Genomic DNA, 26,135 nt, shown 5'->3' with positions numbered 1-26,135 from the left:
GCCCCCCTTTTCGGCTCCCGTGCGTTTTCCCTCCAAAAAACTTAGTTTTTTCCTCCTTTTTCCAGGGAGGCAGGCGTGGCTTGTGTGTGTGTGTGTGTGTGTGTGTGTGTGTGTGTGTGTGTGTCCCCGTCCTTGCAGGCGGGCCCCTTTCGACAGCCGGCCGTTTTCCCTCCAAAAAACTTAGTATATACACCTTTTCTTTCTTTTTTTCGGCAGGCAGGCAGGTGTGTGTGTGTCCCCGTCCCTCCCGAGAGAGCGCTGCCCCTTGCCTCTGCCCGCAGGTGCCGACGGTCCGCTTTCGCTTGCAGCTCACTCGGCACGGCTGCTGCTGGTGGGAGGGGCCTAAGCTAAGGAGGCCGGCCGGCTGGCGCCCCCCGCGGCTGCGGTCGTTGTCGGGCCGTTGACAGGAGATCAAAGAGCAGGGCCCCCGCCCGGGACTGGCGGGCAGGCAGGCGAGCAAGCAGGCAGGCAAGAGAGGGGGAGAGCGGAGTCCGGGCGGCCGGCAGCCGCGTGCGGACCGGGCTCCAGAGGCGTCGGCCTGCGCCGCTGCGCGCCAGCCGGACGCCCGCGCGCCCGCCCAAGGCCGGCGTCGGGCATCGCTTCTCGGCCTTTTGGCTAAGATCAAGTGTAGTATCTGTTCTTATCAGTTTAATATCTGATACGTCCCCCATCGGGGGACCACATATTAAACGGATTTTTGGAACAGGGAGCTGGATCAGGAGCTTGCTCCGTCCTCTCCACGCATCGGCCCGGTATTGCAGCGCCTCCGGGAACGGTGCACTACCTTCTCTCAGCGGTGAAAAGACAGACGTAGCTAGCAAGCAAGCGAGGTGGACCGGAGCTCCTTCCTCTCCGGTCTCGTCTCTCGTCATCTGTGCGTCTCTGTGTCTCTCTCTCTCCCCTCCCCGTTCCCGTGCTCCCTCCGTGCACTTTCCCGCGCCTCGACTCTCTCGGCAAGCAGGCCGGCCCCCTTTTCGGCTCCCGTGCGTTTTCCCTCCAAAAAACTTAGTTTTTTCCTCCTTTTTCCAGGGAGGCAGGCGTGGCTTGTGTGTGTGTGTGTGTGTGTGTGTGTGTGTGTGTGTGTGTCCCCGTCCTTGCAGGCGGGCCCCTTTCGACAGCCGGCCGTTTTCCCTCCAAAAAACTTAGTATATACACCTTTTCTTTCTTTTTTTCGGCAGGCAGGCAGGTGTGTGTGTGTCCCCGTCCCTCCCGAGAGAGCGCTGCCCCTTGCCTCTGCCCGCAGGTGCCGACGGTCCGCTTTCGCTTGCAGCTCACTCGGCACGGCTGCTGCTGGTGGGGAGGGGCCTAAGCTAAGGAGGCCGGCCGGCTGGCGCCCCCCGCGGCTGCGGTCGTTGTCGGGCCGTTGACAGGAGATCAAAGAGCAGGGCCCCCGCCCGGGACTGGCGGGCAGGCAGGCGAGCAAGCAGGCAGGCAAGAGAGGGGAGAGCGGAGTCCGGGCGGCCGGCAGCCGCGTGCGGACCGGGCTCCAGAGGCGTCGGCCTGCGCCGCTGCGCGCCAGCCGGACGCCCGCGCGCCCGCCCAAGGCCGGCGTCGGGCATCGCTTCTCGGCCTTTTGGCTAAGATCAAGTGTAGTATCTGTTCTTATCAGTTTAATATCTGATACGTCCCCCATCGGGGGACCACATATTAAACGGATTTTTGGAACAGGGAGCTGGATCAGGAGCTTGGCTTGCTCCGTCCTCTCCACGCATCGGCCCGGTATTGCAGCGCCTCCGGGAACGGTGCACTACCTTCTCTCAGCGGTGAAAAGACAGACGTAGCTAGCAAGCAAGCGAGGTGGACCGGAGCTCCTTCCTCTCCGGTCTCGTCTCTCGTCCATCTGTGCGTCTCTGTGTCTCTCTCTCTCCCCCTCCCCGTTCCCGTGCTCCCTCCGTGCACTTTCCCGCGCCTCGACTCTCTCGGCAAGCAGGCCGGCCCCCTTTTCGGCTCCCGTGCGTTTTCCCTCCAAAAAACTTAGTTTTTTCCTCCTTTTTCCAGGGAGGCAGGCGTGGCTTGTGTGTGTGTGTGTGTGTGTGTGTGTGTGTGTGTGTGTGTGTGTCCCCGTCCTTGCAGGCGGGCCCCTTTCGACAGCCGGCCGTTTTCCCTCCAAAAAACTTAGTATATACACCTTTTCTTTCTTTTTTTCGGCAGGCAGGCAGGTGTGTGTGTGTCCCCGTCCCTCCCGAGAGAGCGCTGCCCCTTGCCTCTGCCCGCAGGTGCCGACGGTCCGCTTTCGCTTGCAGCTCACTCGGCACGGCTGCTGCTGGTGGGAGGGGCCTAAGCTAAGGAGGCCGGCCGGCTGGCGCCCCCCGCGGCTGCGGTCGTTGTCGGGCCGTTGACAGGAGATCAAAGAGCAGGGCCCCCGCCCGGGACTGGCGGGCAGGCAGGCGAGCAAGCAGGCAGGCAAGAGAGGGGGAGAGCGGAGTCCGGGCGGCCGGCAGCCGCGTGCGGACCGGGCTCCAGAGGCGTCGGCCTGCGCCGCTGCGCGCCAGCCGGACGCCCGCGCGCCCGCCCAAGGCCGGCGTCGGGCATCGCTTCTCGGCCTTTTGGCTAAGATCAAGTGTAGTATCTGTTCTTATCAGTTTAATATCTGATACGTCCCCCATCGGGGGACCACATATTAAACGGATTTTTGGAACAGGGAGCTGGATCAGGAGCTTGCTCCGTCCTCTCCACGCATCGGCCCGGTATTGCAGCGCCTCCGGGAACGGTGCACTACCTTCTCTCAGCGGTGAAAAGACAGACGTAGCTAGCAAGCAAGCGAGGTGGACCGGAGCTCCTTCCTCTCCGGTCTCGTCTCTCGTCCATCTGTGCGTCTCTGTGTCTCTCTCTCTCCCCCTCCCCGTTCCCGTGCTCCCTCCGTGCACTTTCCCGCGCCTCGACTCTCTCGGCAAGCAGGCCGGCCCCCTTTTCGGCTCCCGTGCGTTTTCCCTCCAAAAAACTTAGTTTTTTCCTCCTTTTTCCAGGGAGGCAGGCGTGGCTTGTGTGTGTGTGTGTGTGTGTGTGTGTGTGTGTGTGTGTGTGTGTCCCCGTCCTTGCAGGCGGGCCCCTTTCGACAGCCGGCCGTTTTCCCTCCAAAAAACTTAGTATATACACCTTTTCTTTCTTTTTTTCGGCAGGCAGGCAGGTGTGTGTGTGTCCCCGTCCCTCCCGAGAGAGCGCTGCCCCTTGCCTCTGCCCGCAGGTGCCGACGGTCCGCTTTCGCTTGCAGCTCACTCGGCACGGCTGCTGCTGGTGGGAGGGGCCTAAGCTAAGGAGGCCGGCCGGCTGGCGCCCCCCGCGGCTGCGGTCGTTGTCGGGCCGTTGACAGGAGATCAAAGAGCAGGGCCCCCGCCCGGGACTGGCGGGCAGGCAGGCGAGCAAGCAGGCAGGCAAGAGAGGGGGAGAGCGGAGTCCGGGCGGCCGGCAGCCGCGTGCGGACCGGGCTCCAGAGGCGTCGGCCTGCGCCGCTGCGCGCCAGCCGGACGCCCGCGCGCCCGCCCAAGGCCGGCGTCGGGCATCGCTTCTCGGCCTTTTGGCTAAGATCAAGTGTAGTATCTGTTCTTATCAGTTTAATATCTGATACGTCCCCCATCGGGGGACCACATATTAAACGGATTTTTGGAACAGGGAGCTGGATCAGGAGCTTGCTCCGTCCTCTCCACGCATCGGCCCGGTATTGCAGCGCCTCCGGGAACGGTGCACTACCTTCTCTCAGCGGTGAAAAGACAGACGTAGCTAGCAAGCAAGCGAGGTGGACCGGAGCTCCTTCCTCTCCGGTCTCGTCTCTCGTCCATCTGTGCGTCTCTGTGTCTCTCTCTCTCCCCCTCCCCGTTCCCGTGCTCCCTCCGTGCACTTTCCCGCGCCTCGACTCTCTCGGCAAGCAGGCCGGCCCCCTTTTCGGCTCCCGTGCGTTTTCCCTCCAAAAAACTTAGTTTTTTCCTCCTTTTTCCAGGGAGGCAGGCGTGGCTTGTGTGTGTGTGTGTGTGTGTGTGTGTGTGTGTGTGTGTGTGTGTGCCCCGTCCTTGCAGGCGGGCCCCTTTCGACAGCCGGCCGTTTTCCCTCCAAAAAACTTAGTATATACACCTTTTCTTTCTTTTTTTCGGCAGGCAGGCAGGTGTGTGTGTGTCCCCGTCCCTCCCGAGAGAGCGCTGCCCCTTGCCTCTGCCCGCAGGTGCCGACGGTCCGCTTTCGCTTGCAGCTCACTCGGCACGGCTGCTGCTGGTGGGAGGGGCCTAAGCTAAGGAGGCCGGCCGGCTGGCGCCCCCCGCGGCTGCGGTCGTTGTCGGGCCGTTGACAGGAGATCAAAGAGCAGGGCCCCCGCCCGGGACTGGCGGGCAGGCAGGCGAGCAAGCAGGCAGGCAAGAGAGGGGGAGAGCGGAGTCCGGGCGGCCGGCAGCCGCGTGCGGACCGGGCTCCAGAGGCGTCGGCCTGCGCCGCTGCGCGCCAGCCGGACGCCCGCGCGCCCGCCCAAGGCCGGCGTCGGGCATCGCTTCTCGGCCTTTTGGCTAAGATCAAGTGTAGTATCTGTTCTTATCAGTTTAATATCTGATACGTCCCCCATCGGGGGACCACATATTAAACGGATTTTTGGAACAGGGAGCTGGATCAGGAGCTTGCTCCGTCCTCTCCACGCATCGGCCCGGTATTGCAGCGCCTCCGGGAACGGTGCACTACCTTCTCTCAGCGGTGAAAAGACAGACGTAGCTAGCAAGCAAGCGAGGTGGACCGGAGCTCCTTCCTCTCCGGTCTCGTCTCTCGTCCATCTGTGCGTCTCTGTGTCTCTCTCTCTCCCCCTCCCCGTTCCCGTGCTCCCTCCGTGCACTTTCCCGCGCCTCGACTCTCTCGGCAAGCAGGCCGGCCCCCTTTTCGGCTCCCGTGCGTTTTCCCTCCAAAAAACTTAGTTTTTTCCTCCTTTTTCCAGGGAGGCAGGCGTGGCTTGTGTGTGTGTGTGTGTGTGTGTGTGTGTGTGTGTGTGTGTGTGTCCCCGTCCTTGCAGGCGGGCCCCTTTCGACAGCCGGCCGTTTTCCCTCCAAAAAACTTAGTATATACACCTTTTCTTTCTTTTTTTCGGCAGGCAGGCAGGTGTGTGTGTGTCCCCGTCCCTCCCGAGAGAGCGCTGCCCCTTGCCTCTGCCCGCAGGTGCCGACGGTCCGCTTTCGCTTGCAGCTCACTCGGCACGGCTGCTGCTGGTGGGAGGGGCCTAAGCTAAGGAGGCCGGCCGGCTGGCGCCCCCCGCGGCTGCGGTCGTTGTCGGGCCGTTGACAGGAGATCAAAGAGCAGGGCCCCCGCCCGGGACTGGCGGGCAGGCAGGCGAGCAAGCAGGCAGGCAAGAGAGGGGGAGAGCGGAGTCCGGGCGGCCGGCAGCCGCGTGCGGACCGGGCTCCAGAGGCGTCGGCCTGCGCCGCTGCGCGCCAGCCGGACGCCCGCGCGCCCGCCCAAGGCCGGCGTCGGGCATCGCTTCTCGGCCTTTTGGCTAAGATCAAGTGTAGTATCTGTTCTTATCAGTTTAATATCTGATACGTCCCCCATCGGGGGACCACATATTAAACGGATTTTTGGAACAGGGAGCTGGATCAGGAGCTTGCTCCGTCCTCTCCACGCATCGGCCCGGTATTGCAGCGCCTCCGGGAACGGTGCACTACCTTCTCTCAGCGGTGAAAAGACAGACGTAGCTAGCAAGCAAGCGAGGTGGACCGGAGCTCCTTCCTCTCCGGTCTCGTCTCTCGTCCATCTGTGCGTCTCTGTGTCTCTCTCTCTCCCCCTCCCCGTTCCCGTGCTCCCTCCGTGCACTTTCCCGCGCCTCGACTCTCTCGGCAAGCAGGCCGGCCCCCTTTTCGGCTCCCGTGCGTTTTCCCTCCAAAAAACTTAGTTTTTTCCTCCTTTTTCCAGGGAGGCAGGCGTGGCTTGTGTGTGTGTGTGTGTGTGTGTGTGTGTGTGTGTGTGTGTGTGTCCCCGTCCTTGCAGGCGGGCCCCTTTCGACAGCCGGCCGTTTTCCCTCCAAAAAACTTAGTATATACACCTTTTCTTTCTTTTTTTCGGCAGGCAGGCAGGTGTGTGTGTGTCCCCGTCCCTCCCGAGAGAGCGCTGCCCCTTGCCTCTGCCCGCAGGTGCCGACGGTCCGCTTTCGCTTGCAGCTCACTCGGCACGGCTGCTGCTGGTGGGAGGGGCCTAAGCTAAGGAGGCCGGCCGGCTGGCGCCCCCCGCGGCTGCGGTCGTTGTCGGGCCGTTGACAGGAGATCAAAGAGCAGGGCCCCCGCCCGGGACTGGCGGGCAGGCAGGCGAGCAAGCAGGCAGGCAAGAGAGGGGGAGAGCGGAGTCCGGGCGGCCGGCAGCCGCGTGCGGACCGGGCTCCAGAGGCGTCGGCCTGCGCCGCTGCGCGCCAGCCGGACGCCCGCGCGCCCGCCCAAGGCCGGCGTCGGGCATCGCTTCTCGGCCTTTTGGCTAAGATCAAGTGTAGTATCTGTTCTTATCAGTTTAATATCTGATACGTCCCCCATCGGGGGACCACATATTAAACGGATTTTTGGAACAGGGAGCTGGATCAGGAGCTTGCTCCGTCCTCTCCACGCATCGGCCCGGTATTGCAGCGCCTCCGGGAACGGTGCACTACCTTCTCTCAGCGGTGAAAAGACAGACGTAGCTAGCAAGCAAGCGAGGTGGACCGGAGCTCCTTCCTCTCCGGTCTCGTCTCTCGTCCATCTGTGCGTCTCTGTGTCTCTCTCTCTCCCCCTCCCCGTTCCCGTGCTCCCTCCGTGCACTTTCCCGCGCCTCGACTCTCTCGGCAAGCAGGCCGGCCCCCTTTTCGGCTCCCGTGCGTTTTCCCTCCAAAAAACTTAGTTTTTTCCTCCTTTTTCCAGGGAGGCAGGCGTGGCTTGTGTGTGTGTGTGTGTGTGTGTGTGTGTGTGTGTGTGTGTGTGTGTCCCCGTCCTTGCAGGCGGGCCCCTTTCGACAGCCGGCCGTTTTCCCTCCAAAAAACTTAGTATATACACCTTTTCTTTCTTTTTTTCGGCAGGCAGGCAGGTGTGTGTGTGTCCCCGTCCCTCCCGAGAGAGCGCTGCCCCTTGCCTCTGCCCGCAGGTGCCGACGGTCCGCTTTCGCTTGCAGCTCACTCGGCACGGCTGCTGCTGGTGGGAGGGGCCTAAGCTAAGGAGGCCGGCCGGCTGGCGCCCCCCGCGGCTGCGGTCGTTGTCGGGCCGTTGACAGGAGATCAAAGAGCAGGGCCCCCGCCCGGGACTGGCGGGCAGGCAGGCGAGCAAGCAGGCAGGCAAGAGAGGGGGAGAGCGGAGTCCGGGCGGCCGGCAGCCGCGTGCGGACCGGGCTCCAGAGGCGTCGGCCTGCGCCGCTGCGCGCCAGCCGGACGCCCGCGCGCCCGCCCAAGGCCGGCGTCGGGCATCGCTTCTCGGCCTTTTGGCTAAGATCAAGTGTAGTATCTGTTCTTATCAGTTTAATATCTGATACGTCCCCCATCGGGGGACCACATATTAAACGGATTTTTGGAACAGGGAGCTGGATCAGGAGCTTGCTCCGTCCTCTCCACGCATCGGCCCGGTATTGCAGCGCCTCCGGGAACGGTGCACTACCTTCTCTCAGCGGTGAAAAGACAGACGTAGCTAGCAAGCAAGCGAGGTGGACCGGAGCTCCTTCCTCTCCGGTCTCGTCTCTCGTCCATCTGTGCGTCTCTGTGTCTCTCTCTCTCCCCCTCCCCGTTCCCGTGCTCCCTCCGTGCACTTTCCCGCGCCTCGACTCTCTCGGCAAGCAGGCCGGCCCCCTTTTCGGCTCCCGTGCGTTTTCCCTCCAAAAAACTTAGTTTTTTCCTCCTTTTTCCAGGGAGGCAGGCGTGGCTTGTGTGTGTGTGTGTGTGTGTGTGTGTGTGTGTGTGTGTGTGTGTGTGTGTGTGTCCCCGTCCTTGCAGGCGGGCCCCTTTCGACAGCCGGCCGTTTTCCCTCCAAAAAACTTAGTATATACACCTTTTCTTTCTTTTTTTCGGCAGGCAGGCAGGTGTGTGTGTGTCCCCGTCCCTCCCGAGAGAGCGCTGCCCCTTGCCTCTGCCCGCAGGTGCCGACGGTCCGCTTTCGCTTGCAGCTCACTCGGCACGGCTGCTGCTGGTGGGAGGGGCCTAAGCTAAGGAGGCCGGCCGGCTGGCGCCCCCCGCGGCTGCGGTCGTTGTCGGGCCGTTGACAGGAGATCAAAGAGCAGGGCCCCCGCCCGGGACTGGCGGGCAGGCAGGCGAGCAAGCAGGCAGGCAAGAGAGGGGGAGAGCGGAGTCCGGGCGGCCGGCAGCCGCGTGCGGACCGGGCTCCAGAGGCGTCGGCCTGCGCCGCTGCGCGCCAGCCGGACGCCCGCGCGCCCGCCCAAGGCCGGCGTCGGGCATCGCTTCTCGGCCTTTTGGCTAAGATCAAGTGTAGTATCTGTTCTTATCAGTTTAATATCTGATACGTCCCCCATCGGGGGACCACATATTAAACGGATTTTTGGAACAGGGAGCTGGATCAGGAGCTTGCTCCGTCCTCTCCACGCATCGGCCCGGTATTGCAGCGCCTCCGGGAACGGTGCACTACCTTCTCTCAGCGGTGAAAAGACAGACGTAGCTAGCAAGCAAGCGAGGTGGACCGGAGCTCCTTCCTCTCCGGTCTCGTCTCTCGTCCATCTGTGCGTCTCTGTGTCTCTCTCTCTCCCCCTCCCCGTTCCCGTGCTCCCTCCGTGCACTTTCCCGCGCCTCGACTCTCTCGGCAAGCAGGCCGGCCCCCTTTTCGGCTCCCGTGCGTTTTCCCTCCAAAAAACTTAGTTTTTTCCTCCTTTTTCCAGGGAGGCAGGCGTGGCTTGTGTGTGTGTGTGTGTGTGTGTGTGTGTGTGTGTGTGTGTGTGTGTGTGTGTCCCCGTCCTTGCAGGCGGGCCCCTTTCGACAGCCGGCCGTTTTCCCTCCAAAAAACTTAGTATATACACCTTTTCTTTCTTTTTTTCGGCAGGCAGGCAGGTGTGTGTGTGTCCCCGTCCCTCCCGAGAGAGCGCTGCCCCTTGCCTCTGCCCGCAGGTGCCGACGGTCCGCTTTCGCTTGCAGCTCACTCGGCACGGCTGCTGCTGGTGGGAGGGGCCTAAGCTAAGGAGGCCGGCCGGCTGGCGCCCCCCGCGGCTGCGGTCGTTGTCGGGCCGTTGACAGGAGATCAAAGAGCAGGGCCCCCGCCCGGGACTGGCGGGCAGGCAGGCGAGCAAGCAGGCAGGCAAGAGAGGGGGAGAGCGGAGTCCGGGCGGCCGGCAGCCGCGTGCGGACCGGGCTCCAGAGGCGTCGGCCTGCGCCGCTGCGCGCCAGCCGGACGCCCGCGCGCCCGCCCAAGGCCGGCGTCGGGCATCGCTTCTCGGCCTTTTGGCTAAGATCAAGTGTAGTATCTGTTCTTATCAGTTTAATATCTGATACGTCCCCCATCGGGGGACCACATATTAAACGGATTTTTGGAACAGGGAGCTGGATCAGGAGCTTGCTCCGTCCTCTCCACGCATCGGCCCGGTATTGCAGCGCCTCCGGGAACGGTGCACTACCTTCTCTCAGCGGTGAAAAGACAGACGTAGCTAGCAAGCAAGCGAGGTGGACCGGAGCTCCTTCCTCTCCGGTCTCGTCTCTCGTCCATCTGTGCGTCTCTGTGTCTCTCTCTCTCCCCCTCCCCGTTCCCGTGCTCCCTCCGTGCACTTTCCCGCGCCTCGACTCTCTCGGCAAGCAGGCCGGCCCCCTTTTCGGCTCCCGTGCGTTTTCCCTCCAAAAAACTTAGTTTTTTCCTCCTTTTTCCAGGGAGGCAGGCGTGGCTTGTGTGTGTGTGTGTGTGTGTGTGTGTGTGTGTGTGTGTGTGTGTGTGTGTGTGTGTCCCCGTCCTTGCAGGCGGGCCCCTTTCGACAGCCGGCCGTTTTCCCTCCAAAAAACTTAGTATATACACCTTTTCTTTCTTTTTTTCGGCAGGCAGGCAGGTGTGTGTGTGTCCCCGTCCCTCCCGAGAGAGCGCTGCCCCTTGCCTCTGCCCGCAGGTGCCGACGGTCCGCTTTCGCTTGCAGCTCACTCGGCACGGCTGCTGCTGGTGGGAGGGGCCTAAGCTAAGGAGGCCGGCCGGCTGGCGCCCCCCGCGGCTGCGGTCGTTGTCGGGCCGTTGACAGGAGATCAAAGAGCAGGGCCCCCGCCCGGGACTGGCGGGCAGGCAGGCGAGCAAGCAGGCAGGCAAGAGAGGGGGAGAGCGGAGTCCGGGCGGCCGGCAGCCGCGTGCGGACCGGGCTCCAGAGGCGTCGGCCTGCGCCGCTGCGCGCCAGCCGGACGCCCGCGCGCCCGCCCAAGGCCGGCGTCGGGCATCGCTTCTCGGCCTTTTGGCTAAGATCAAGTGTAGTATCTGTTCTTATCAGTTTAATATCTGATACGTCCCCCATCGGGGGACCACATATTAAACGGATTTTTGGAACAGGGAGCTGGATCAGGAGCTTGCTCCGTCCTCTCCACGCATCGGCCCGGTATTGCAGCGCCTCCGGGAACGGTGCACTACCTTCTCTCAGCGGTGAAAAGACAGACGTAGCTAGCAAGCAAGCGAGGTGGACCGGAGCTCCTTCCTCTCCGGTCTCGTCTCTCGTCCATCTGTGCGTCTCTGTGTCTCTCTCTCTCCCCCTCCCCGTTCCCGTGCTCCCTCCGTGCACTTTCCCGCGCCTCGACTCTCTCGGCAAGCAGGCCGGCCCCCTTTTCGGCTCCCGTGCGTTTTCCCTCCAAAAAACTTAGTTTTTTCCTCCTTTTTCCAGGGAGGCAGGCGTGGCTTGTGTGTGTGTGTGTGTGTGTGTGTGTGTGTGTGTGTGTGTGTCCCCGTCCTTGCAGGCGGGCCCCTTTCGACAGCCGGCCGTTTTCCCTCCAAAAAACTTAGTATATACACCTTTTCTTTCTTTTTTTCGGCAGGCAGGCAGGTGTGTGTGTGTCCCCGTCCCTCCCGAGAGAGCGCTGCCCCTTGCCTCTGCCCGCAGGTGCCGACGGTCCGCTTTCGCTTGCAGCTCACTCGGCACGGCTGCTGCTGGTGGGAGGGGCCTAAGCTAAGGAGGCCGGCCGGCTGGCGCCCCCCGCGGCTGCGGTCGTTGTCGGGCCGTTGACAGGAGATCAAAGAGCAGGGCCCCCGCCCGGGACTGGCGGGCAGGCAGGCGAGCAAGCAGGCAGGCAAGAGAGGGGGAGAGCGGAGTCCGGGCGGCCGGCAGCCGCGTGCGGACCGGGCTCCAGAGGCGTCGGCCTGCGCCGCTGCGCGCCAGCCGGACGCCCGCGCGCCCGCCCAAGGCCGGCGTCGGGCATCGCTTCTCGGCCTTTTGGCTAAGATCAAGTGTAGTATCTGTTCTTATCAGTTTAATATCTGATACGTCCCCCATCGGGGGACCACATATTAAACGGATTTTTGGAACAGGGAGCTGGATCAGGAGCTTGCTCCGTCCTCTCCACGCATCGGCCCGGTATTGCAGCGCCTCCGGGAACGGTGCACTACCTTCTCTCAGCGGTGAAAAGACAGACGTAGCTAGCAAGCAAGCGAGGTGGACCGGAGCTCCTTCCTCTCCGGTCTCGTCTCTCGTCCATCTGTGCGTCTCTGTGTCTCTCTCTCTCCCCCTCCCCGTTCCCGTGCTCCCTCCGTGCACTTTCCCGCGCCTCGACTCTCTCGGCAAGCAGGCCGGCCCCCTTTTCGGCTCCCGTGCGTTTTCCCTCCAAAAAACTTAGTTTTTTCCTCCTTTTTCCAGGGAGGCAGGCGTGGCTTGTGTGTGTGTGTGTGTGTGTGTGTGTGTGTGTGTGTGTGTGTGTGTGTGTGTGTGTGTCCCCGTCCTTGCAGGCGGGCCCCTTTCGACAGCCGGCCGTTTTCCCTCCAAAAAACTTAGTATATACACCTTTTCTTTCTTTTTTTCGGCAGGCAGGCAGGTGTGTGTGTGTCCCCGTCCCTCCCGAGAGAGCGCTGCCCCTTGCCTCTGCCCGCAGGTGCCGACGGTCCGCTTTCGCTTGCAGCTCACTCGGCACGGCTGCTGCTGGTGGGAGGGGCCTAAGCTAAGGAGGCCGGCCGGCTGGCGCCCCCCGCGGCTGCGGTCGTTGTCGGGCCGTTGACAGGAGATCAAAGAGCAGGGCCCCCGCCCGGGACTGGCGGGCAGGCAGGCGAGCAAGCAGGCAGGCAAGAGAGGGGGAGAGCGGAGTCCGGGCGGCCGGCAGCCGCGTGCGGACCGGGCTCCAGAGGCGTCGGCCTGCGCCGCTGCGCGCCAGCCGGACGCCCGCGCGCCCGCCCAAGGCCGGCGTCGGGCATCGCTTCTCGGCCTTTTGGCTAAGATCAAGTGTAGTATCTGTTCTTATCAGTTTAATATCTGATACGTCCCCCATCGGGGGACCACATATTAAACGGATTTTTGGAACAGGGAGCTGGATCAGGAGCTTGCTCCGTCCTCTCCACGCATCGGCCCGGTATTGCAGCGCCTCCGGGAACGGTGCACTACCTTCTCTCAGCGGTGAAAAGACAGACGTAGCTAGCAAGCAAGCGAGGTGGACCGGAGCTCCTTCCTCTCCGGTCTCGTCTCTCGTCCATCTGTGCGTCTCTGTGTCTCTCTCTCTCCCCCTCCCCGTTCCCGTGCTCCCTCCGTGCACTTTCCCGCGCCTCGACTCTCTCGGCAAGCAGGCCGGCCCCCTTTTCGGCTCCCGTGCGTTTTCCCTCCAAAAAACTTAGTTTTTTCCTCCTTTTTCCAGGGAGGCAGGCGTGGCTTGTGTGTGTGTGTGTGTGTGTGTGTGTGTGTGTGTGTGTGTGTGTCCCCGTCCTTGCAGGCGGGCCCCTTTCGACAGCCGGCCGTTTTCCCTCCAAAAAACTTAGTATATACACCTTTTCTTTCTTTTTTTCGGCAGGCAGGCAGGTGTGTGTGTGTCCCCGTCCCTCCCGAGAGAGCGCTGCCCCTTGCCTCTGCCCGCAGGTGCCGACGGTCCGCTTTCGCTTGCAGCTCACTCGGCACGGCTGCTGCTGGTGGGAGGGGCCTAAGCTAAGGAGGCCGGCCGGCTGGCGCCCCCCGCGGCTGCGGTCGTTGTCGGGCCGTTGACAGGAGATCAAAGAGCAGGGCCCCCGCCCGGGACTGGCGGGCAGGCAGGCGAGCAAGCAGGCAGGCAAGAGAGGGGGAGAGCGGAGTCCGGGCGGCCGGCAGCCGCGTGCGGACCGGGCTCCAGAGGCGTCGGCCTGCGCCGCTGCGCGCCAGCCGGACGCCCGCGCGCCCGCCCAAGGCCGGCGTCGGGCATCGCTTCTCGGCCTTTTGGCTAAGATCAAGTGTAGTATCTGTTCTTATCAGTTTAATATCTGATACGTCCCCCATCGGGGGACCACATATTAAACGGATTTTTGGAACAGGGAGCTGGATCAGGAGCTTGCTCCGTCCTCTCCACGCATCGGCCCGGTATTGCAGCGCCTCCGGGAACGGTGCACTACCTTCTCTCAGCGGTGAAAAGACAGACGTAGCTAGCAAGCAAGCGAGGTGGACCGGAGCTCCTTCCTCTCCGGTCTCGTCTCTCGTCCATCTGTGCGTCTCTGTGTCTCTCTCTCTCCCCCTCCCCGTTCCCGTGCTCCCTCCGTGCACTTTCCCGCGCCTCGACTCTCTCGGCAAGCAGGCCGGCCCCCTTTTCGGCTCCCGTGCGTTTTCCCTCCAAAAAACTTAGTTTTTTCCTCCTTTTTCCAGGGAGGCAGGCGTGGCTTGTGTGTGTGTGTGTGTGTGTGTGTGTGTGTGTGTGTGTGTGTGTCCCCGTCCTTGCAGGCGGGCCCCTTTCGACAGCCGGCCGTTTTCCCTCCAAAAAACTTAGTATATACACCTTTTCTTTCTTTTTTTCGGCAGGCAGGCAGGTGTGTGTGTGTCCCCGTCCCTCCCGAGAGAGCGCTGCCCCTTGCCTCTGCCCGCAGGTGCCGACGGTCCGCTTTCGCTTGCAGCTCACTCGGCACGGCTGCTGCTGGTGGGAGGGGCCTAAGCTAAGGAGGCCGGCCGGCTGGCGCCCCCCGCGGCTGCGGTCGTTGTCGGGCCGTTGACAGGAGATCAAAGAGCAGGGCCCCCGCCCGGGACTGGCGGGCAGGCAGGCGAGCAAGCAGGCAGGCAAGAGAGGGGGAGAGCGGAGTCCGGGCGGCCGGCAGCCGCGTGCGGACCGGGCTCCAGAGGCGTCGGCCTGCGCCGCTGCGCGCCAGCCGGACGCCCGCGCGCCCGCCCAAGGCCGGCGTCGGGCATCGCTTCTCGGCCTTTTGGCTAAGATCAAGTGTAGTATCTGTTCTTATCAGTTTAATATCTGATACGTCCCCCATCGGGGGACCACATATTAAACGGATTTTTGGAACAGGGAGCTGGATCAGGAGCTTGCTCCGTCCTCTCCACGCATCGGCCCGGTATTGCAGCGCCTCCGGGAACGGTGCACTACCTTCTCTCAGCGGTGAAAAGACAGACGTAGCTAGCAAGCAAGCGAGGTGGACCGGAGCTCCTTCCTCTCCGGTCTCGTCTCTCGTCCATCTGTGCGTCTCTGTGTCTCTCTCTCTCCCCCTCCCCGTTCCCGTGCTCCCTCCGTGCACTTTCCCGCGCCTCGACTCTCTCGGCAAGCAGGCCGGCCCCCTTTTCGGCTCCCGTGCGTTTTCCCTCCAAAAAACTTAGTTTTTTCCTCCTTTTTCCAGGGAGGCAGGCGTGGCTTGTGTGTGTGTGTGTGTGTGTGTGTGTGTGTGTGTGTGTGTGTCCCCGTCCTTGCAGGCGGGCCCCTTTCGACAGCCGGCCGTTTTCCCTCCAAAAAACTTAGTATATACACCTTTTCTTTCTTTTTTTCGGCAGGCAGGCAGGTGTGTGTGTGTCCCCGTCCCTCCCGAGAGAGCGCTGCCCCTTGCCTCTGCCCGCAGGTGCCGACGGTCCGCTTTCGCTTGCAGCTCACTCGGCACGGCTGCTGCTGGTGGGAGGGGCCTAAGCTAAGGAGGCCGGCCGGCTGGCGCCCCCCGCGGCTGCGGTCGTTGTCGGGCCGTTGACAGGAGATCAAAGAGCAGGGCCCCCGCCCGGGACTGGCGGGCAGGCAGGCGAGCAAGCAGGCAGGCAAGAGAGGGGGAGAGCGGAGTCCGGGCGGCCGGCAGCCGCGTGCGGACCGGGCTCCAGAGGCGTCGGCCTGCGCCGCTGCGCGCCAGCCGGACGCCCGCGCGCCCGCCCAAGGCCGGCGTCGGGCATCGCTTCTCGGCCTTTTGGCTAAGATCAAGTGTAGTATCTGTTCTTATCAGTTTAATATCTGATACGTCCCCCATCGGGGGACCACATATTAAACGGATTTTTGGAACAGGGAGCTGGATCAGGAGCTTGCTCCGTCCTCTCCACGCATCGGCCCGGTATTGCAGCGCCTCCGGGAACGGTGCACTACCTTCTCTCAGCGGTGAAAAGACAGACGTAGCTAGCAAGCAAGCGAGGTGGACCGGAGCTCCTTCCTCTCCGGTCTCGTCTCTCGTCCATCTGTGCGTCTCTGTGTCTCTCTCTCTCCCCCTCCCCGTTCCCGTGCTCCCTCCGTGCACTTTCCCGCGCCTCGACTCTCTCGGCAAGCAGGCCGGCCCCCTTTTCGGCTCCCGTGCGTTTTCCCTCCAAAAAACTTAGTTTTTTCCTCCTTTTTCCAGGGAGGCAGGCGTGGCTTGTGTGTGTGTGTGTGTGTGTGTGTGTGTGTGTGTGTGTGTGTGTGTGTGTGTGTCCCCGTCCTTGCAGGCGGGCCCCTTTCGACAGCCGGCCGTTTTCCCTCCAAAAAACTTAGTATATACACCTTTTCTTTCTTTTTTTCGGCAGGCAGGCAGGTGTGTGTGTGTCCCCGTCCCTCCCGAGAGAGCGCTGCCCCTTGCCTCTGCCCGCAGGTGCCGACGGTCCGCTTTCGCTTGCAGCTCACTCGGCACGGCTGCTGCTGGTGGGAGGGGCCTAAGCTAAGGAGGCCGGCCGGCTGGCGCCCCCCGCGGCTGCGGTCGTTGTCGGGCCGTTGACAGGAGATCAAAGAGCAGGGCCCCCGCCCGGGACTGGCGGGCAGGCAGGCGAGCAAGCAGGCAGGCAAGAGAGGGGGAGAGCGGAGTCCGGGCGGCCGGCAGCCGCGTGCGGACCGGGCTCCAGAGGCGTCGGCCTGCGCCGCTGCGCGCCAGCCGGACGCCCGCGCGCCCGCCCAAGGCCGGCGTCGGGCATCGCTTCTCGGCCTTTTGGCTAAGATCAAGTGTAGTATCTGTTCTTATCAGTTTAATATCTGATACGTCCCCCATCGGGGGACCACATATTAAACGGATTTTTGGAACAGGGAGCTGGATCAGGAGCTTGCTCCGTCCTCTCCACGCATCGGCCCGGTATTGCAGCGCCTCCGGGAACGGTGCACTACCTTCTCTCAGCGGTGAAAAGACAGACGTAGCTAGCAAGCAAGCGAGGTGGACCGGAGCTCCTTCCTCTCCGGTCTCGTCTCTCGTCCATCTGTGCGTCTCTGTGTCTCTCTCTCTCCCCCTCCCCGTTCCCGTGCTCCCTCCGTGCACTTTCCCGCGCCTCGACTCTCTCGGCAAGCAGGCCGGCCCCCTTTTCGGCTCCCGTGCGTTTTCCCTCCAAAAAACTTAGTTTTTTCCTCCTTTTTCCAGGGAGGCAGGCGTGGCTTGTGTGTGTGTGTGTGTGTGTGTGTGTGTGTGTGTGTGTGTGTGTGTGTGTGTGTGTGTGTGTGTCCCCGTCCTTGCAGGCGGGCCCCTTTCGACAGCCGGCCGTTTTCCCTCCAAAAAACTTAGTATATACACCTTTTCTTTCTTTTTTTCGGCAGGCAGGCAGGTGTGTGTGTGTCCCCGTCCCTCCCGAGAGAGCGCTGCCCCTTGCCTCTGCCCGCAGGTGCCGACGGTCCGCTTTCGCTTGCAGCTCACTCGGCACGGCTGCTGCTGGTGGGAGGGGCCTAAGCTAAGGAGGCCGGCCGGCTGGCGCCCCCCGCGGCTGCGGTCGTTGTCGGGCCGTTGACAGGAGATCAAAGAGCAGGGCCCCCGCCCGGGACTGGCGGGCAGGCAGGCGAGCAAGCAGGCAGGCAAGAGAGGGGGAGAGCGGAGTCCGGGCGGCCGGCAGCCGCGTGCGGACCGGGCTCCAGAGGCGTCGGCCTGCGCCGCTGCGCGCCAGCCGGACGCCCGCGCGCCCGCCCAAGGCCGGCGTCGGGCATCGCTTCTCGGCCTTTTGGCTAAGATCAAGGTTTAAGCCGGCAAGCCCGCAATTCCAAGATCTTAGTCCAGGGGGTCGGGAAGGCGACAGGAGGAATGCTGTGACGGAGACGACTGGATGGGGGACCGTGGAGTTTTGGAGCCAGAAGGATCGTGGTGACGAGAAGGGGGAACGGCGGTGGCGAGGAAATTTTGCTGAGCTGGACGGAGTCGGAGGGCGGCGGCGTGCTTACCTGGAGGTTTCCGGAAAGGGCGACGACGCAGTGGCTGGAGTGATGGCAGGGTACCCTTGGGCGAGGAACGAGCAGCGGAAGGACTCCCTCCGTTTCTCGCTGAGGAATTTGGATGGACTGATGACCTGGGACAGAGATAGGTTTAAAGAGTTGGTTCTGGTTAAATGCTTGGGGGTGCGTTTGTCAGATGTTTTCTGCTTGCAGGACTTTGTCAGATGCGGGATTTTCGAGGTGACTCTAGTATCGGACATCTTGTGTTTTGAAGTGTGGCGGATGGTACAGGAGAAGAAAGAGGAGTTTCCTGTAAAGTTGTTCCGTGTGGAGCCGATGTTTGTTGGAGATCTGAAAGTTATGACAGTTTTCTTTTCAGATCCATTTGTCCCTGAGGAGGACTTAGTCTCCTTCTTGAGGCGGTTTGTGGATCTGCAAGGAGCCGGTACGAGAGAGCTGGACAAGGATGGCGTGTGGTCTGGGAAACGGACATATTGGATGAGACTGAGATTGGGGAAGACAGCAGAGGAGGGGGTGATATACCCCCCAGCTTTCTTCATGATCGGGACACATAGGGGTTACCTGGTGTATTCCGGGCAACCCCTTGAATGCAGAGCGTGTGGTGGTCGGGGACATTTTGCGGCGCAGTGCGTGTCAGTGCACTGCAAACGGTGTGGGAAGATGGGACATGTGGTGAAGGATTGTGTACGAGAGAAAAGGTGTTTTAAGTGTGATGGGCTGGGACATGTGTCACGGGTTTGTTTGAGTAAGGGGATGGAGAGGGTTGGGGGGTCAGGGGTAGATGGGAGTGAGGAAGAGGGAGGGGAAATAGGAAACGATAGTGAGAGTAGTGTGGGAAGTTTTGATAAAATAGGTGTGAGGGTGGGATGTAAGAGTGAGAGAGAGAAGCGTTTGAGTTGTGCATTTTTTTTGGAGCCTTCGACAGATGTGGACCGAGATAGTAAGGTTAGTGAGATAAATGGGACTGGTACGGTAGTGGTGCAGAAGGGAGAGCAGTGGAATAATGTGGGGGAGACTAGTCAGTGTGATGAAAGGGGAAGGATGGAAGAGAGTGATGTGAAGGGAGGGATGATTGTTGTTGAAGGGGAGGAAATGTACACGAAGGGAGCGTATACAGAGATTTTGTTTGATAGTGACGGTGACATAGTTTTGACGGATCTTGAGGAGGAATGTGAAAGAGTGTGTTTGGGTGATGATGTCAGTGATAATGTGGTAGCTTCGAATGTGGAGGTGAAGGGTGAAGGATACGAGAAGAGGGAGGTAAGGGTGGGACAGATAGTCAAGAAAAAGGGAAAAAAGAAAGTGAAGAGATGAGGGAGATCAAGAAGGGGTGGAGGTTATCTGAATAAGGGGAGGGGATATGGAGATTTGGTTTACTTTGGGTGTGGGAACTAATGTAAGTGAATATAGATGTGTTAAGGATTTGTGTTTGCTGTGTAATGATTTTGGTTGGAAAAAGAGCTTAGGATGTTATTAGTATAAGGGGATTATGGGGATGCGGGTTTTTCTTTTGGGTTTGAGAATTTAATGTGAGTGAACATGGAAGTGCCAAGGGTTTATGTTTAGTGTGTAACGATTTTGGTTGAAGTTAGGATGTTATTAGAATAAGGGGATTATGGAAATGTTTCAGTTGGGTTTGAGAGTTAATGTATGTGAATATGGAAGTGTTAAAGGATTTATGTTTATTGTGTAATGATTTGATTGAAGTTGGGAGGTAATTTGTGTAAGGGGTGGGGTTATGGTGATGAGGTTTTCTTCGGGTTAGAGAGTAATATGGTTTGGGAAGTTAATGTAAGTGAAGATGGATGTGTAAAGGGTTTATGTTTTGTTGTGTAACGATTAAGGTCGAATTTGGGAGGGTTAAGATGATGGGGTTTTGTTGTTAAGTCATGAATGTTTTTTGTTACCCTGAACTGTTGTACGGGTTTGTTATCATGAATTGGTCCGTTTTTGTGGTTATTGTGGTTGAGGTTTTGGTTGGAATTCATGTGATTATGGAATGTAAGGTTTATGAACTGTTTTATGTTATGTTTCCGGTTTGATGGAATATTTGAGTTTAAGGTACAATGATGTTTGGGTTTTGAGTATTTGGTGTAATATTGATTTTGTATTTTGCAATAAAAAAAAAAAAAAAAAATCTGTTCTTATCAGTTTAATATCTGATACGTCCCCCATCGGGGGACCACATATTAAACGGATTTTTGGAACAGGGAGCTGGATCAGGAGCTTGCTCCGTCCTCTCCACGCATCGGCCCGGTATTGCAGCGCCTCCGGGAACGGTGCACTACCTTCTCTCAGCGGTGAAAAGACAGACGTAGCTAGCAAGCAAGCGAGGTGGACCGGAGCTCCTTCCTCTCCGGTCTCGTCTCTCGTCCATCTGTGCGTCTCTGTGTCTCTCTCTCTCCCCCTCCCCGTTCCCGTGCTCCCTCCGTGCACTTTCCCGCGCCTCGACTCTCTCGGCAAGCAGGCCGGCCCCCTTTTCGGCTCCCGTGCGTTTTCCCTCCAAAAAACTTAGTTTTTTCCTCCTTTTTCCAGGGAGGCAGGCGTGGCTTGTGTGTGTGTGTGTGTGTGTGTGTGTGTGTGTGTGTGTGTGTGTGTGTGTGTGTGTGTGTCCCCGTCCTTGCAGGCGGGCCCCTTTCGACAGCCGGCCGTTTTCCCTCCAAAAAACTTAGTATATACACCTTTTCTTTCTTTTTTTCGGCAGGCAGGCAGGTGTGTGTGTGTCCCCGTCCCTCCCGAGAGAGCGCTGCCCCTTGCCTCTGCCCGCAGGTGCCGACGGTCCGCTTTCGCTTGCAGCTCACTCGGCACGGCTGCTGCTGGTGGGAGGGGCCTAAGCTAAGGAGGCCGGCCGGCTGGCGCCCCCCGCGGCTGCGGTCGTTGTCGGGCCGTTGACAGGAGATCAAAGAGCAGGGCCCCCGCCCGGGACTGGCGGGCAGGCAGGCGAGCAAGCAGGCAGGCAAGAGAGGGGGAGAGCGGAGTCCGGGCGGCCGGCAGCCGCGTGCGGACCGGGCTCCAGAGGCGTCGGCCTGCGCCGCTGCGCGCCAGCCGGACGCCCGCGCGCCCGCCCAAGGCCGGCGTCGGGCATCGCTTCTCGGCCTTTTGGCTAAGATCAAGTGTAGTATCTGTTCTTATCAGTTTAATATCTGATACGTCCCCCATCGGGGGACCACATATTAAACGGATTTTTGGAACAGGGAGCTGGATCAGGAGCTTGCTCCGTCCTCTCCACGCATCGGCCCGGTATTGCAGCGCCTCCGGGAACGGTGCACTACCTTCTCTCAGCGGTGAAAAGACAGACGTAGCTAGCAAGCAAGCGAGGTGGACCGGAGCTCCTTCCTCTCCGGTCTCGTCTCTCGTCCATCTGTGCGTCTCTGTGTCTCTCTCTCTCCCCCTCCCCGTTCCCGTGCTCCCTCCGTGCACTTTCCCGCGCCTCGACTCTCTCGGCAAGCAGGCCGGCCCCCTTTTCGGCTCCCGTGCGTTTTCCCTCCAAAAAACTTAGTTTTTTCCTCCTTTTTCCAGGGAGGCAGGCGTGGCTTGTGTGTGTGTGTGTGTGTGTGTGTGTGTGTGTGTGTGTGTGTGTCCCCGTCCTTGCAGGCGGGCCCCTTTCGACAGCCGGCCGTTTTCCCTCCAAAAAACTTAGTATATACACCTTTTCTTTCTTTTTTTCGGCAGGCAGGCAGGTGTGTGTGTGTCCCCGTCCCTCCCGAGAGAGCGCTGCCCCTTGCCTCTGCCCGCAGGTGCCGACGGTCCGCTTTCGCTTGCAGCTCACTCGGCACGGCTGCTGCTGGTGGGAGGGGCCTAAGCTAAGGAGGCCGGCCGGCTGGCGCCCCCCGCGGCTGCGGTCGTTGTCGGGCCGTTGACAGGAGATCAAAGAGCAGGGCCCCCGCCCGGGACTGGCGGGCAGGCAGGCGAGCAAGCAGGCAGGCAAGAGAGGGGGAGAGCGGAGTCCGGGCGGCCGGCAGCCGCGTGCGGACCGGGCTCCAGAGGCGTCGGCCTGCGCCGCTGCGCGCCAGCCGGACGCCCGCGCGCCCGCCCAAGGCCGGCGTCGGGCATCGCTTCTCGGCCTTTTGGCTAAGATCAAGTGTAGTATCTGTTCTTATCAGTTTAATATCTGATACGTCCCCCATCGGGGGACCACATATTAAACGGATTTTTGGAACAGGGAGCTGGATCAGGAGCTTGCTCCGTCCTCTCCACGCATCGGCCCGGTATTGCAGCGCCTCCGGGAACGGTGCACTACCTTCTCTCAGCGGTGAAAAGACAGACGTAGCTAGCAAGCAAGCGAGGTGGACCGGAGCTCCTTCCTCTCCGGTCTCGTCTCTCGTCCATCTGTGCGTCTCTGTGTCTCTCTCTCTCCCCCTCCCCGTTCCCGTGCTCCCTCCGTGCACTTTCCCGCGCCTCGACTCTCTCGGCAAGCAGGCCGGCCCCCTTTTCGGCTCCCGTGCGTTTTCCCTCCAAAAAACTTAGTTTTTTCCTCCTTTTTCCAGGGAGGCAGGCGTGGCTTGTGTGTGTGTGTGTGTGTGTGTGTGTGTGTGTGTGTGTGTGTGTGTGTGTGTGTGTGTCCCCGTCCTTGCAGGCGGGCCCCTTTCGACAGCCGGCCGTTTTCCCTCCAAAAAACTTAGTATATACACCTTTTCTTTCTTTTTTTCGGCAGGCAGGCAGGTGTGTGTGTGTCCCCGTCCCTCCCGAGAGAGCGCTGCCCCTTGCCTCTGCCCGCAGGTGCCGACGGTCCGCTTTCGCTTGCAGCTCACTCGGCACGGCTGCTGCTGGTGGGAGGGGCCTAAGCTAAGGAGGCCGGCCGGCTGGCGCCCCCCGCGGCTGCGGTCGTTGTCGGGCCGTTGACAGGAGATCAAAGAGCAGGGCCCCCGCCCGGGACTGGCGGGCAGGCAGGCGAGCAAGCAGGCAGGCAAGAGAGGGGGAGAGCGGAGTCCGGGCGGCCGGCAGCCGCGTGCGGACCGGGCTCCAGAGGCGTCGGCCTGCGCCGCTGCGCGCCAGCCGGACGCCCGCGCGCCCGCCCAAGGCCGGCGTCGGGCATCGCTTCTCGGCCTTCTGGCTAAGATCGGAAAGTACGTGGCAGGCCCGCGGCTTGATGACTTGGCTGGGGGACGAGAAGACGACGACGGAGAAGACGGAGAAGACGACGGCGGCGACGGCGGCGGAGAGGAGGGAGATCGAGGACCAACCAGAGGGAGGAGAACCAACCTGCCGGAGGAGGACGGAGGCCGCGGATTCCAAGCTACCACGGGTAGTCGCCCTGGGTTGAGCCCAGGGGGCGAAGTGGGGCTTCCTGATGGCGGCGGCGGCGGCGACGACGGCGGCGGCGGGTGAGTGGACCCGCGACCTGGCGGCTGGGCACCCTCTGTCCCGTGAGGGACAGATGCGGCGCACAGTGCGCTTCGTGGTGAAGACGGCGGAAGATAAGGCTACCTGGATGAAGAGGGACAAGTTTGAAAGAGACATTTTGTTTCATGGACTTGGGATTAAGGTCAAGGATATCACTAGTTTGCAGGATTTCCCGGGGAAAGGTATTTTTGATTTGACAATGGAGTCGGACAAGTTGTGCGAGACTGTGTGGCAGAAGGCGCAATCCGGGAAAAATTCTTTTCCGATGTCTTTGTTTTTGATGGAGCCTCTCTTTGCGAGGGAGCTGAGGACGCTTACCGTCCACCTGTTTAACACGTTGTTGCCTGAGCGAGACATTGTGATGTATTTAACCAGGTTTGTGGACATTCAAGGGGCCGGCAGCAAAGTGGTGGACGAGGCGGGGGTCTGGACCGGGAGGAGGAGGTATTTGGTCAGGCTCCGACCTCAGCCGTCTGGAGAGGAGGGCGTTTTGCATCCCCCTGCCTACTTTAATATCGGGTCAAACAGGGGCTACCTTTTCTACCCAGGGCAGCCCCTGACATGTAAAAAGTGTTTGCAACAGGGACACATTGCAGCGAACTGCCCAGGAGGTTTCTGCAGGAGGTGCGGTGCGGAGGGACACGAGGCGAAGAACTGCGGACAGGTACTGACATGTGATCTGTGTGGGTCAGCGGGTCACGTGTATCGCTCGTGTCCCAGAAAGCAGAAGAGCTTTGCGGACATTGTGAAGGCTCCCCCGAAAGATCCGAGACTGGAATTACCAGGACCCTCCGGTGGTCCGTTTATGTTTTTCGGGACTGTGGGGACAACTAAGGAGGGGGATAAGGGTGGACCAGGGCAAGCAGCAGAGGGGGCGGGTGAAGCGGGTGACGAACACCCAGAGTCCAGGTCCTGGGCTGATATGGTCCCAGAAGGCCGACCAGAGTCCCCGAGCTGGTCCCCGGTTTTAAGTAGGTCTACAAAGAGGAAGGGAGGGAGAGGGCCGAAGGGCCCTGATTTGCGACGCGCCAAGTTGGGGTTGCAAAATCGTTTCCGGGGGCTGCCTATTGAGACTTTAGGCAGCGATTCAGATGGAGTGGAGGAAGACAGTAGCCGGGAGGGGGTAGCATCCGGGAAATCCCTCGAGCCTGGTTTCGAAAAGGTGGAGGGTGCGGGTGGAGCGACGGGAAAGAAAGGAGAGGAGGTGGCGGGGAGGGGAAACGCAAGGGGGGAAAGGTCAGGGGAGGGATTGGAGGTGGAGGGGGGTACTCTTTCTGCCGTTTCAGTCACCCCTGAGGAATCAGAGGAGGTGGAGGTGAGCGAGGAGCCACTTCCTCCAGGTCAAGGTGAGCCGGTAGTGGCTAGTGAGGGAAGTGAGATGGAGGTAGGGAGTTTAAAAGAGATAGAACAGCCGGCTCACCCGCAGGTACCCGGGGATCCCGAGAGCGAGTCATCTTCCTCGGGGGAGGGGAGCTTGCAGCACTCCGGGGAGGGGGAGAGCGATTCAACATCAGCTGAGACAGATAACTCAGAGGTTAGCCAGGAAGAGGAGACTAGGGTACAAACTTCTCATGACCCGCCATGAGTCGTATTATTTGTACGGTAAATGTGAGGGGTTTGAGGAACCCTGCGAAGCGGACTGGCGTCTTCAAAGACCTTGCGAGTCGCCAGTTCGGCTTTTGTTTTGTTCAGGAGGTTCATTTGGGGTCACAGAAGGATGTAGCGGATTTTAAGAAAGAATGGCAAAAAGGAGAGTCCTGGTGGAGCATTGGAGGGGTGCACTCTTCAGGCATCGGGATTTTATGTGGGGTGTCAAATTTTGTGGGGGGTGAGGTTTGTGTGGTTGTTCCGGGGCGTTTATTGGTAGTGGATGGGGTGTGGGACGGCCTGAAAGTGCGCCTGATAGCGGTGTATGGACCGGCTGAAAGGCGCCTTCAGGCAGATTTTATAAGAAAGATCGAGCCACTCCTATTTACCAACAGAACGGTGGTGATGGGCGGGGATTTTAATGTCGATATTGGTGACACAAATAGGGCAGGGGCGCGAGCCCTGAGAGAGTTGGTGAGTCATTTTAAATTGCAGGACGGCCTTAACATCTCGGGCCCGGCCTCTAAACAGTTTACTTGGAGCAACGGCAAGGATATCTTCAGGAGACTGGATTACATCTTCACTACCCTAAGTGGACGGTCTACGGTAGGACATATTGTTCCTGTATGGTTTTCTGACCACATGTTGCTGTCTGCCTGTCTGACCTCGGATGACCCAGGCCCCAGATCAGGTTACTGGAGGCTAAATGTTAAGGTGTTGTCCGAGGTTGAGTTCAGAAGCAGGATAGTTGACTTGATTGAAAGTCTCTGCAGTCAGAGATGGAAATATCTGTCCGCTGTCAATTGGTGGGAGATGTGTAAAAGAGTTATATGCAAGGAATCGGTCAAATATTGCCGAGACAGGAGACGGAAGGAGAGGGAGGATTTAGATCAGCTCCAACAGGAGTTACAGACCCTCTATGAGGGATTTAATCAGGGAGGCTCTTTTGACGCACCGAAGGCGGCGGAGATCAGGCTTCGGATGAAAGAGTGGTGGTTGGCGCGAGCCAACGATTTTCTCTTTAGAGCGAAGGGAAATTGGAGGGAAAAGGATGAGAAATGCTCGGCTATGTTTTTCGGCTCGGTGCGTTCTCGGCAAGCCAGAACTTTGGTGGAGGGCCTAAAGCAAAAAGACGGTTCCGTTACCTCTGACCCAGCAGATATGGTCAGGTGTGCCTCGGATTTTTACAGGGAACTGTTCTCGGGGAAACCAGTGGACACTGACTTGTGGGAGGAGTGGTTGGCGGGAATAGTGACGGTAGAGGAGGGCATGCCTGAACTGGAGGGAGAGCTTTCGGGTGAGGAACTAAGGGAAGCCATGGCAGGGATGCGGAGGGGGACGGCTCCCGGAATTGATGGCTTGCCCATTGACTTTTACGTGGTGTTTTGGGATAAACTGCAGCCTATCCTGCTCGAAGTTTTTAACGAAATCTTAGAGTCAGGGGAGTTAACGGGAACTATGAAAACTGGAGTTCTGTCTTTGATTTTTAAGAAAGGGGACAAGGAGGACCTGGAAAACTGGAGGCCGATCCAATTGCTCTGCACTGACTATAAGATCCTGGCCAGGGTGCTGAGTAGGCGGCTGAGGAAGGTGATGCCGGGTCTGGTCTGCAGGGATCAGACCTGCAGTGTGGAAGGAAGGAAACTAGCCTGGAATCTCCAGTTGGTGAGAGACATCATTGAATGGGTGGAGGAAAGGGGCTTGGAGCTCATTCTGGTAAGCTTAGATCAAAGTAAAGCCTTTGACAGAGTGTGTCATCCCTTCCTTTGGGAGGTTTTAAAGAGACTAGGGATTGGTGGAACTTTTATCCGATGGCTCAGGATTTTATATAACGGGG

The 26,135-nt window shown here is 60.2% G+C and overlaps 20 non-coding genes across 20 annotated transcripts; all 20 read left to right on the top strand.

Moving 5' to 3' along the window:
* Nucleotides 1–595: 595 nt before the first annotated feature.
* LOC148807851 (U2 spliceosomal RNA) lies at nucleotides 596–786 on the top strand. Its single transcript, XR_016088802.1, has one exon. It is a non-coding gene; the product is annotated as a U2 spliceosomal RNA (small nuclear RNA).
* A 771-nt stretch (nucleotides 787–1,557) lies between these two features.
* LOC148807850 (U2 spliceosomal RNA) lies at nucleotides 1,558–1,753 on the top strand. The gene has a single exon (XR_016088809.1). It is a non-coding gene; the product is annotated as a U2 spliceosomal RNA (small nuclear RNA).
* A 777-nt stretch (nucleotides 1,754–2,530) lies between these two features.
* Nucleotides 2,531–2,721, top strand: LOC148807849 (U2 spliceosomal RNA). Its single transcript, XR_016088801.1, has one exon. It is a non-coding gene; the product is annotated as a U2 spliceosomal RNA (small nuclear RNA).
* Nucleotides 2,722–3,498: 777 nt separating this feature from the next.
* LOC148807848 (U2 spliceosomal RNA) lies at nucleotides 3,499–3,689 on the top strand. Its single transcript, XR_016088800.1, has one exon. It is a non-coding gene; the product is annotated as a U2 spliceosomal RNA (small nuclear RNA).
* Nucleotides 3,690–4,467: 778 nt separating this feature from the next.
* On the top strand, nucleotides 4,468–4,658 carry LOC148807847 (U2 spliceosomal RNA). Its single transcript, XR_016088799.1, has one exon. It is a non-coding gene; the product is annotated as a U2 spliceosomal RNA (small nuclear RNA).
* Nucleotides 4,659–5,435: 777 nt separating this feature from the next.
* On the top strand, nucleotides 5,436–5,626 carry LOC148807846 (U2 spliceosomal RNA). Its single transcript, XR_016088798.1, has one exon. It is a non-coding gene; the product is annotated as a U2 spliceosomal RNA (small nuclear RNA).
* A 777-nt stretch (nucleotides 5,627–6,403) lies between these two features.
* On the top strand, nucleotides 6,404–6,594 carry LOC148807845 (U2 spliceosomal RNA). Its single transcript, XR_016088797.1, has one exon. It is a non-coding gene; the product is annotated as a U2 spliceosomal RNA (small nuclear RNA).
* A 779-nt stretch (nucleotides 6,595–7,373) lies between these two features.
* Nucleotides 7,374–7,564, top strand: LOC148807844 (U2 spliceosomal RNA). The gene has a single exon (XR_016088796.1). It is a non-coding gene; the product is annotated as a U2 spliceosomal RNA (small nuclear RNA).
* A 787-nt stretch (nucleotides 7,565–8,351) lies between these two features.
* LOC148807843 (U2 spliceosomal RNA) lies at nucleotides 8,352–8,542 on the top strand. The gene has a single exon (XR_016088795.1). It is a non-coding gene; the product is annotated as a U2 spliceosomal RNA (small nuclear RNA).
* Nucleotides 8,543–9,327: 785 nt separating this feature from the next.
* LOC148807842 (U2 spliceosomal RNA) lies at nucleotides 9,328–9,518 on the top strand. Its single transcript, XR_016088793.1, has one exon. It is a non-coding gene; the product is annotated as a U2 spliceosomal RNA (small nuclear RNA).
* Nucleotides 9,519–10,307: 789 nt separating this feature from the next.
* LOC148807841 (U2 spliceosomal RNA) lies at nucleotides 10,308–10,498 on the top strand. The gene has a single exon (XR_016088792.1). It is a non-coding gene; the product is annotated as a U2 spliceosomal RNA (small nuclear RNA).
* Nucleotides 10,499–11,273: 775 nt separating this feature from the next.
* Nucleotides 11,274–11,464, top strand: LOC148807840 (U2 spliceosomal RNA). Its single transcript, XR_016088791.1, has one exon. It is a non-coding gene; the product is annotated as a U2 spliceosomal RNA (small nuclear RNA).
* A 791-nt stretch (nucleotides 11,465–12,255) lies between these two features.
* Nucleotides 12,256–12,446, top strand: LOC148807839 (U2 spliceosomal RNA). Its single transcript, XR_016088790.1, has one exon. It is a non-coding gene; the product is annotated as a U2 spliceosomal RNA (small nuclear RNA).
* Nucleotides 12,447–13,223: 777 nt separating this feature from the next.
* On the top strand, nucleotides 13,224–13,414 carry LOC148807838 (U2 spliceosomal RNA). Its single transcript, XR_016088789.1, has one exon. It is a non-coding gene; the product is annotated as a U2 spliceosomal RNA (small nuclear RNA).
* A 777-nt stretch (nucleotides 13,415–14,191) lies between these two features.
* LOC148807837 (U2 spliceosomal RNA) lies at nucleotides 14,192–14,382 on the top strand. Its single transcript, XR_016088788.1, has one exon. It is a non-coding gene; the product is annotated as a U2 spliceosomal RNA (small nuclear RNA).
* A 775-nt stretch (nucleotides 14,383–15,157) lies between these two features.
* On the top strand, nucleotides 15,158–15,348 carry LOC148807836 (U2 spliceosomal RNA). Its single transcript, XR_016088787.1, has one exon. It is a non-coding gene; the product is annotated as a U2 spliceosomal RNA (small nuclear RNA).
* Nucleotides 15,349–16,135: 787 nt separating this feature from the next.
* LOC148807835 (U2 spliceosomal RNA) lies at nucleotides 16,136–16,326 on the top strand. Its single transcript, XR_016088786.1, has one exon. It is a non-coding gene; the product is annotated as a U2 spliceosomal RNA (small nuclear RNA).
* Nucleotides 16,327–19,466: 3,140 nt separating this feature from the next.
* LOC148807834 (U2 spliceosomal RNA) lies at nucleotides 19,467–19,658 on the top strand. Its single transcript, XR_016088813.1, has one exon. It is a non-coding gene; the product is annotated as a U2 spliceosomal RNA (small nuclear RNA).
* Nucleotides 19,659–20,451: 793 nt separating this feature from the next.
* LOC148807833 (U2 spliceosomal RNA) lies at nucleotides 20,452–20,642 on the top strand. The gene has a single exon (XR_016088785.1). It is a non-coding gene; the product is annotated as a U2 spliceosomal RNA (small nuclear RNA).
* Nucleotides 20,643–21,419: 777 nt separating this feature from the next.
* LOC148807832 (U2 spliceosomal RNA) lies at nucleotides 21,420–21,610 on the top strand. The gene has a single exon (XR_016088784.1). It is a non-coding gene; the product is annotated as a U2 spliceosomal RNA (small nuclear RNA).
* Nucleotides 21,611–26,135: the final 4,525 nt, after the last annotated feature.

The sequence above is a fragment of the Atractosteus spatula genome, unplaced genomic scaffold (assembly GCF_055471065.1).
Source record: "Atractosteus spatula isolate fAtrSpa1 unplaced genomic scaffold, fAtrSpa1.hap1 Scaffold_27, whole genome shotgun sequence".
NCBI classification, from domain to species: domain Eukaryota; kingdom Metazoa; phylum Chordata; class Actinopteri; order Semionotiformes; family Lepisosteidae; genus Atractosteus; species Atractosteus spatula.
The sequence above is the reverse complement of the archived record's forward strand: the minus strand, read 5'-3'. Positions and strand labels throughout refer to the sequence as shown.